The 10835-nt window shown below is 34.0% G+C and overlaps 1 protein-coding gene across 1 annotated transcript in view; it reads left to right on the top strand.

Moving 5' to 3' along the window:
- Positions 1-996: 996 nt before the first annotated feature.
- LOC145265602 (receptor-type guanylate cyclase Gyc76C-like) overlaps positions 997-10835 on the top strand; it is a 644892-nt gene continuing 635053 nt past the window's right edge. The window contains exon 1 of the mRNA XM_080121613.1: positions 997-1204. The gene's annotated coding sequence lies outside the window, so the exon portion shown is untranslated. The remainder of the gene's footprint in view (positions 1205-10835) is intronic.

Below are 10835 nucleotides of genomic sequence, written 5' to 3'. Positions count from 1 at the left end.
CACACACACACACACACACACACACACACACACACACACACATATATATATATATCTGTCTAAATATATTTTTTATAATATGTATCAATCATTATTTAAGAAGCTCAATGTAATTACAGAGCAATATATTGAATAAATGCGCTACGAAACAGATACTGTCAAGAATTGTAAATGTCAACTGAATTAAATGAAAAAAATGTAAGCTTGTCAACATAATGAACTTTGGAATGTAGTCTTTTGTCATCTATTCACTGTATATATATATATATATATATATATATATATACATATATATATGTATGTATATATATACATACATATATATACATATATATACATACATATACATATATATAGATACATATATATACATATATATATACACACACATAAATATCTATCTATCTATCTATCTATCTATCTATATATCTATATCTATATATATATATATATATATATATATATATATATATATATATATATATATATATGAATTAATACGAATTATATTGTAGTCTTGCTAGTGTAAATTTACCGCTAGCGTTGATGTAAATATAAAAGGCTACTAAATCTGCGTTTCTTTCATCACCCAGCCTCTCTGCATCTCTCTTTCTCCCTCGTCCCCCCTCCCTCTCTGCGCGCATCAATTACCGACACTATTACGCTTTAAAACACTGACTTCATCTGCATCCTTTCCCGTCGTCATGTCTGTCAGCCTCTCGCCCGTTTACAAAGTCACTACAGCGTCGGCGACGTTGTACAATGTTTGACAACAATTGAAAAAAAATATATGTATTCAAATATATACATAAACATAAATATATATATATATATATATATATATATATATATATATATGTGTGTGTGTGTATTTACCTATGTATGTATATATACATGTGTACATTAAATAAGCGAAGCGTTTATTTCGAATGAATGAAAATAAAAACAAAAAAAAAACAACAACAACAACAACAAAAAAACCAAAAAAACAAAATCAACTCAGATACAAGAGAACGAAAGAGGAAAGACTCCATTTAAAGTGGTCGAAAATATGGCCTAAATCGTAAACCAACATGAGATGTTTACGTCGGATTGTGTGTGCGCGTGTGTGTGCTTTATCTATTTATTCATTTTTTTAAACATAAACGTTTACCAATGAGGATATTCAACAATTAAGGACTTACACTGGCAAACAGACGAACAGGTACGTGTCATAAAATTTTACTTAGTACATTTTTATTTTCATTCCTTTTTATTTTTCGTGTTTGCATCCCCGTCGACGGCTGTGGCACATTTTGTAACCTTCGACCCCGAAATTCTTGCCATACATTTATTTATTTATTTATAATTTGAAAGTTACTACTTATCAAGGCTAGAAGGTCACTCGAGGATAAGGGTTAAAGAATGTAAGCTGGTAATTTAGCAATTGTTAATGGTGTGAATTGGGTAGAATCTGATTATTTATGGGGACGGCTCAACAAGAATTTGTTTACATTGGATTTGAAGGCTACCATGTTGTATTCAACCAGGAATCAGGCCAGCGGAACAGTGTTCCACAGGTGGGTAGTTCTGGGAAAGAAGCCTTGTTCATGGAATCTGCGTTTAGATTTAGGCACAGACAGAGAGTGGGGTAAATGTTATATAGTGGTTGTAGCTAGTCGAGTGTTTTTTGTGATAGTTTGGCAAGAGGGTGAGCATAAATTGGAGTTTAGTCAAGCACTTGCCATGAAGATAGCGACAGAGCAGAGACAGACTCGCAACGTCTCTTCTGTGGGGAAGAGGTTGCAAGAAAGAGAAAATGGCATCACCTACTAGATTTCGAAGCTGGTTTTGAATTCTATCAAGGCAGGATAGGTCGCGTTGAAGTTGAACAGCTCCTGCCAAGATGTGGCAACAGTACTCCATTTTAGGGGAAACATGGCTCTTATAGAGATAGAGGAATGCATCGGCAGTGAGATATATACTAGAGCGGTAAAATGATCCAATCATATTTCCAGCAATATTGGCAACAGATTTCATTTCAGATCAGGGGTGAAGGTTTGTAAAACTAATCATTTAGGATCAAAAAAAAAAAAAAAAAAAAAAAAAAAAGAAATTCAGACGATATATAAAGAAAAATAATTTTTAAAAAGCTTGTTAAATTTTTAGCCGGGAGTTCATATTTTCTACGTAAATAAAACAGGTTTATTTTGTGGACACTTCTCCTTCAATATTTTTTTCTATTCATTAAAATGAAATAATTAATATCGGTTTATATATCAACTAAGATTACGAGAAAAAATATACTTGTTAAATTTTTAGCCGGGGGTTTATATTTTAGCGTGTAATCAATCAGGTTTATTTCACAGATAAAATGATAAAGTAATATCGATTACATACCAGCTAAGATTATGAAAAAAAAAAAAATATCTGTTCAATTTTTAACAGGGTGTTCAGTTTTTTATTCGTAAAATAAACAGGTTCTGTTAATATACTGGTTTATTTTGCGAACGCACCCTCACTAATGTTTTTGCTATTCATTTAACTAAAAGGATAAAGCAGTATCGATTATTCGGACTATTGTTCTCATCTTGAATGTTATTTGCACAATATTTCGGTTGATGTGATCTACGGCCTTCTTCAAGTGTATCTTGTTGAACTCGGGAACTCAAGATACAACTGCGAATTACTGAGAATCTTTAACTAGTTATGGCTAACGGAACAAGAGCATGCTACCTTGGTTCCGTTCGACCGAAAGATTCCCGAGTTCGACAAGATAAAGTTGAAGAAGGTCGGAGGTTATATCGACTGAAACGCTGTGAGATGAGAACAGTAGTCCGAACAATCCAAATAATATGAATAAGCAATCCTCATGCAAAAAAATTTAGAACAATCGATTATACACTAAGATTATGAAAAAGAAATCTGTTTAATTTTTAGCAGGGTGTTCATTTTTTTTTTTATATATTAAATAACCAGGTTCTTTTAATATACAACACCACTATGAAAATGTAGGATAAACATTAATTAGGCCTCAAAATTTCATGTTGCATATGAAAAACTATCAGGAAATTATTGGTTCAATTTTTAGGAGGGTGTTCATTGTTTTTCTACCTAAAACAAACAAGTTTATTTGGTGGGCATCGTCCTCCTGAAATTTTTGTTATTCATTTAACTCCTAGTACTTGTACCCCCCCCATCGACGTACATGCTTCTGACTAATCTGAAGTTTAAATGTAATGTGAACAGACATTTTGCTGATTTACTCTCCACAGTCCCCTGCTAGATATGATCACATATAGTAACCCCTTACATTTCAAGTGGCAATATGTTTTGTTCAGAGCGCAAAAGAGTAAAAAAATAAAATAAATATAAAAGATGTTAATTATTATTGATTTTTCAAAGATATTTCAGATCATATGTAAAAATAATATAAATAAAAACTATTCAATTTTTAGTAGGGTGTTCATTTAACCTATCTAAAGCAAACATGTCAATTTGGCAAGTTTCCCCTCTATAATTTTTAGTTATAACCCCCCCCCCTCGGAATTAGACTTCAAATTTTGAGATTACGAAACAAATCGGCACAAGTGCCCATTAACTCTCCGGAAGTATTTATTTTCATGTTCGGAAGAGTTATACTAGCGAAAAAGGGAGACAATAACATGACTGTTATAATTCTTAAGTATTTATTTTATTCTTTTTCAAAAAAAAAAAAAAATTATGAAATAAATAAATGAAAAAGAAAAAGTTATATAAAATAAATGAAACAAATAAATAAATGAAAAATAAAGAAAAAAAGGAAAAGTTATTAAAAAAATGAGTACATTAAAAATAAATTAAAAAGAAAAAGTTATAAAAAAAATAAATAAAACAAATAAATAAATGAAAAATAAAGAAAAAGAAAAATTATAAAAAATAAATAAAACAAATAAATAAATGAAAAATAAAGAAAAAGAAAAATTATAAAAAATAAATAAAACAAATAAATAAATGAAAAATAAAGAAAAAAAGGAAAAGTTATTAAAAAAATGAATACATTAAAGATAAATTTTTAGTAAGGCGTTCATTGAGTAACCCCAAACCTCGCAACATATCTACCCTGTATATGTCTATATCTATCTGGTCGAGTTCCTTGCCAAGACCAGAATTTCCTGTCTTTCATCAGCTACCTTAGGTCTTCAGAAGCACAGTTGGTGTCATGTGCAATTTGTTGATGTATGTGGACCTAGGTCGTTCTGTGCTCCTGTGCTCATGCGCCTGTGTCATTAAATCTATAGAAAGACATTTCTCACCAGCTCTTGGTTGCTCCTCTGGCAGTGACCGGTAAATCATAGACGTCGTTCCCTGATGGTAATAGATATGGCATGTAGCTTGCCATAAAGTTTCTGCTTCGTGAGATGATCTTGCCAAGATGTATATTTAACATTGTTCATAGCATACGGGTGTACGTGTCGTCTATCTTTCTTTCCAATCTTTTGGTGAGCGTCCAGGTTGTAGCACCGCAAACAAGGACACATGTAACATGATCTAGCTGCAATATAAGTTGATATCATTTTGTACTATTTATAAGACGAAACTTAAAATAAGCAAGTAACAATTTAAAGAAGTAAAGAAACAAAAATTAGCGTGCGACAATAATAAAACTGCGAGACATTTAGTATTACGCATGCAAACTTGAAAAAAAAGTAGGCTTGAAATCGGAACAATATGGCGACCGAATTTGACCTGATGCCATGTGATTTTCGCTCAATCGCATAATGTTGACACTTTTCAAGCCTGTTTTTCTCAATTTTACATGCGTAATATTAAATGGATTTTTAACTTGAATTGATTGAAGTTTTAATTCGCAATTTCATTCGAGGATTGAACTTTCACTCCCCGCTTCCCAGAAGATTGTAACTTACAATTGAATTTTTTTTTTTTTACATGGAGGTCACCACTTATCAAGACCCGGAAATCACTCGGGGATAAGGGCTATTGCGTGTACAGTAATCAATGGGATAATATCGTAGTAATAGTTAGTATTGGAGATTTGATAAAGTGTCTTACTTAAGGGAACGATTCATCAGGAATTTGTTTATGTTAGACTTGAAGACATCCAAGTTATATTCATGTGGGAAACAGGCAAACAGAAGAGAGTTTCACAGGTGTGCACTTCTAAGAAAGAAGCTTTGTTCATGGAATCTGCCTAGTTCTTTATCCATTCAGTCACCAGTTCTTGCTAGGAGATTGAAAGTGTGTGAGCACTATTAAGAATTTGCTTAAAACTTCTACTCGGTTATGGCTAACGGAACAAGAACATACTACAGCCTTGGATTAAATAAAGCGTTTTGTTCGAAATTATATGCAGATTACCCCGTTTGACAGAAAAAAAAAATTACGAGTTCGACAAGAAACAACGGAAGGAGATCAGAAGTTACATCGGCCGAAACGTTGTGTGAATAACGCTTACGATGAGAACAGTGGTATTCGAAGAATACGAATAATACAAAAACTCATCTGTCAAATTTTTAGCTGAGTGTTCATTGTTTCTATCTAAATTAAAAAGATTCTTTTAACATACACCCTCTATTAAACGAACCTTAAGATATATGATTTCATTGTTTAGTCGTCTAGTTTTCATATTAAATAATAAAAATACTTTCATGAAATTATTGTTCAATTTTTAGCAGGGCGTTCATTTTTTCTATATAAAAACAAGCAGGTTTATTTAGCATACCATACCCTTAATATTTCTTTTATTATATTTTTAAAAGGCATGATTATCATTTTCTCTGGTATCAAATTTTGAAATTGCAAAACAAAACAGGTGAGAAAATTATCGGTTCAATTTTTAGCTAGGTGTTCGTTTTGTACATGAGCTCATTTTGGCGGACGTGTAAATTCCTGTAGAATTTTTGTTAATCATTTAAATAAATAAATAAAATAACTGTTACCGATAATTCATTTTTTTTTTATCATAAAACAAAAGAAAACAAAATATATATATAAATAAAATCCTTGTTAAATTTTTAGCAGGGCGTTCATTTATCCCATGTAAAACAAACTTATTTGGTGGACACACCGATTTAAGATCATTCTTATTCATTTATATCAAAATAATAATAACCAAATTTTTTAAATTCTAGAAAATATTATTGTTAAACAAACTACTTCAACATGCCTGGATATTCTCACACTCTGCCGTAAAGACTCTGACAGACATATGCACGGGCTTGGAGTATATATTCGGAACACCCTCCCCTTGACTAGAGAAACTAAACTAGAATCGGACGATCAAGCCTTTATGTGCTTTAGACTTAACCTGCAACATAACTTTAGCTACTTTTATTTTCTCTACCGCTCTCCCTCGAACCAGGACTGTACCCTAATAAACAAAATCTCTGACAGCATAGATACAATACTTTCCCTCGACACTAGCGCACAAGTGCATGTATTTGGTGACTTTAATGTCCACCACAGCAACTGGCTTGAATTTTCTACTTACAGACGCAGTTGGTATGACTACATATAACTTCTCTATATCTCATTCCCTATCACAGATGATTACGTTTCCAACCCGTTTCCCAGACCAGCAAGAACAACACGCATCACTTCTAGATCTGTTTCTGACCACAGTTCCCGATCACTGTGTAACTAATGCCCACAGCCCACTTGGGAACGCCGATCATGCAGTGGTAATAGTTGAAATAGCCCTAAACTTTAGAGCCAAAACTGAAGAGTCACTGGTCAAAACAACGAGATATTATAAAAAGGCTGACTGGGAAGCCATCAGAGATCTCATCAGGGACGCCCCATGGCAAAATATCTTTTCACTTCCTGCTGAACAGTCAAATGAGGCCACTGAATGGTTCAAAACGGCAATTGAAGCACATGTTCCCACGCGGAAATTTTATAGCAAGCCCCACTCTCCCCAATGGTTTACTTCTACTTGTGCAGCTGCCATTGCGCAAAGGAAGCATGTGTACTGCAGATTTAACCGACATAAGTCCAGTTCAAACAGGCAAAAGTATATAGAAGCCAGAAGTAACTGTAAGAAAGAAATAGCAACAGCAAAGAGAGAATTTACTGAAAGCACCAAAAAAAAAAAAAAAAAAAAAAAAAAAACGCGCATCGAAGCACAGAAATTAGGAACCCGCGACTCCTGGAAAATCTACAACAGTTTAGTAAATAATGGGCAATCAACCATTCCCCCACTATCCAAGAATTATGAAGTTGTTTGCTCTGCAACTGCGAAGGCTAACATGCTTGCCAGTCGGTTTGCCTCCAACTCCACACTGGACCCTTCCAACCACCCCCTACTGAATTTCCTTTGCGGACAGACGCCACACTAGACGATCTGAAAATCACCCCTTCTCAGGTGCATGCTATCATAAAAAATCTCAGGGGTCTATCCTAGGACCTCTGTTATTCCTAATATTCATAAATGACCTCCCCGACAAAATTGCCTCTGAGATGGGTATATATGCTGACGACACCACACTCTATAACAGACACGACAGGAAAACAAATGAACACATATCTAAAGAAATGGCAGAAACACTAGAGGATGACCTCCGATCTGTAGTCGAATGGGGACATAAATGGATGGTCACATTCAATGCTGCCAAGACTAAACTGGTTTCCTTCAATAATTACAAGAAACCTTCTCTACCACCAATAGCAATGGCCAAAGACTCTTTATCTGAAAGTACATCCTTTAAACTCCTCGGCCTAACGCTCTCAGGAAACATGAGTTGGAACAATTACAATTATTATCGCCAGGACGGTTGCGAAGAAGGTATAAAAGATATCAACGGATACACACTCGAGAGTCAAAACAATGAAAAGAATATGCTGTTGTCATAACCCTCGTAATAACATGCCACAAGAAACCATAAAAAAAACACAAACTATTGTTTTTGTTACTCGGACAATTATTCTCATCTTGGGTGTTATTGGCCCAGCATTTCGGTCTTTGTAACCTACGACCTTCCTCGGGTGTTGCATTCATGTTTCCTTTTCTCTACTAAAAAAAAAAAAGAAAGAATTCCTACCGTGGCTTTCAGATTGTGTCCGTAAATAATGAAAAAGTCAGACCTTCAGGTGTCACTAAGATATTTTTCAAGGCTCTCCTATGATTCGATTTCACGGAATATCTATGTTAATTGTCAATATTAGGGTAAAAAAAAATGTTTTACGAAACAGAGGATCGTTACCCACGCATATTTTCGTTTTTTTGTTTGTTTTATTTAAACACAATGCAAGGGAGACAACTCAAAGGGAAGAAGGTTTGCAAGTTACCACTTATCAAGGCCCGACGTTATTGCGTGTACAGTAATCAATGGGATAATATCGTAGTAATCGCTAGTAATGGAGATCTGATAAGGTGTCTTAAGGGGGCGTTAGGGTTTATGTTGGACTTGAAGGCATCCAAGTTGTAGTCAGGTGGGAAACAGACAAGCGGAAGAGAGTTCAACAGGCGTGCACTTCTCAGAAAGAAGCTTTGTTCATGGAATCTACGTTTTGATTTAGGCACAGATAAAGAGTGGGAAAAATTATTGACAGTGGTTTTAGCTAGACGGGTGTTTATCGTGAAAGATTGGCGAGGGGGGACCAGAGATTGGAGCTCAGACGAGTACTTCCCATGGAAATAACGATAAAACGACAGGCTCGCAACATCCCTTCTGTGGGAGAGAGGTTGCAGGGAAGAGAAAAGCCCCCCCCCCTACTAGGCTACGAAGTCTGTTATGCAAGATAGGCTGTTTTTAGCAGCTCCTGCTCAGATATGGCGGCAATACGCCATCCTTGGCTTTCAAAATTTGTAAATTTCGATTACGCTGTTTAATTAAAAAAAAAACTATTTATATTTTCCATTTTCCGTAGCATAAATTATTAATTTACTTTAAAGATGTATATAAAAAAGTAAACTTTCAATCTAATAGGCTCTTATCAAGCAACATTTTTTATTAATGATTCTTTCTTTTTTGGTCGGAGATATAAAAATCTAATGTGAATAATAGTCCATTGGGAAAATCTCACGCGTGATAAGATTAATAGCTCAAAAGAGTCGCCAAAAATATGCCAATGACTTTCATTTCAAAAAAAAAAAAAACTTTGAAGAATGGCCCAACCAATAGTGTGCCAAGTATTTTCTGGGCGAATTCACTCAGGACTATATAGGTAAAGAAGGCTCTATAGATTGGTTGAAAAGAGGATTGCTCCTTGTATTATGAGGAGAGGATTATAACGGCTTCCCAATATCAAGGACTGATAACCTATGATTTGAAAAAAGATGAGTGGTCTCAGCAATGACGAACAAGTGCAAGTTCTGCTACACAAAAATGGAGATTGTGCACCCCCTGAGAAACAGGTGTAAGGTTCTGGTAGGGGACAGCTAACCCTAACCCTAACCCTAACCCTAACAGCTACTATATTATGTGATGCAATGGAATGTGTAAATATCTTTATTGGACAAACGGTAAAAAGTTGAATATCGAAGGCAGCAGCAAGCCCTGGAAACATGTTTACCAGAAAGAACAGTTGGGAATAAGTCATACACCATCCGCTATGAGGATACAATTTCTACAGCTATCTACCTATAAACGAAGCGATTAAATCTGACAGAGATATGGGAAAAGAAGGAGAAATAAACAACCTTAGTAGAAGTTAATGCCGACCCCCTCCCCCCCAAATGATGCTAAGTAAAATAGAGCTGAGAGGGGAAAAGATAACGAAATACGACATAAAAAGAAACTGGAATTTTAGGAAGATCTTTACCATTGCATTATGTGAGCAACTGAAAAATAACAAGTACATATACCTTATAACCAAGTGCACGAAAAATTTAAACAATTTCATTTACATGGAACGGTAAGAATCTTTAAATGATCTCTCGGTTGGAATGTATGAGATAGCGGGTGAATGTTTGGTATCCGTTAAGATGCCCCATTTCCAACTTGGACTAACTGCTCAAAAATAAAAAAGTAATATATATATATATATATATATATATATATATATATATATATATATATATATATATATATATATATATATATATATGAAGTATTCCGAATGTTACTGGGTTTATATAATTTAAAATTCGGTAATCGTTCAAATACCAATAAATTTTAAGTAAAAATGAGATGACTTAAACTGTAAGCTACAAAATTATCATATTTCATAATTGAGCATTCATATATTGTTTTAACAAAAACCAAGACAGCAAAGAATGGATTGGCAGCAACAAATAGTGTATTCCATCGTTAGTTATAATTGTTTCAAGACTATTCGGACAAATTCAAACCTTATGTCGTTTGAAAATTTTCACAAAGAACAGCCTTTTGTCAGACGTATTGAATAAAATACACTTTAACAATGAGCAGTATGGAATCCATTTTCCTTATAAGGAAAAACATGAGAAAACACGAGAAAATATTTTACCTAAATCTCATCCTTTCAAAGTTTTTTAAAAACTGATGAGGTAAAATGTTTTCCTTATGAGGAAAATGGATTCCATACTGTTCAGTGTTAAAGTGTTTTTTATTCTATACGTTTGACGACAGACTGTTCTTGTGAAAATTTTCAAACGACATAATGTTTGAATTTGTCCGAATAGTCTTGAAACAATTGTAACTAACGATGAAATACACCATTTGTTGCTATCAATCTATTCCTTAATGTCTTGATTTTGTTAAAGAAGCAAAATGTTTGTTTTCCTTAAAGATATGAACAAGCATCGATGATGATTCTAAGCTTTTGAGATGAGGATTATGTGTATTATTATGCCGACCACTATCCTCATATTGAGTGTTATTCGCAGAACATTTCGACCAATATAACTTCCGACTTTCCTCAGATGTATGTTGTCG

This window comes from Euprymna scolopes, chromosome 40 (assembly GCF_053919585.1).
Source record: "Euprymna scolopes isolate OS-2025 chromosome 40, ASM5391958v1, whole genome shotgun sequence".
NCBI lineage: Eukaryota > Metazoa > Mollusca > Cephalopoda > Sepiida > Sepiolidae > Euprymna > Euprymna scolopes.
Note: the sequence above shows the minus strand (reverse complement) of the source record. Positions and strands in the feature narration are given on the sequence as shown.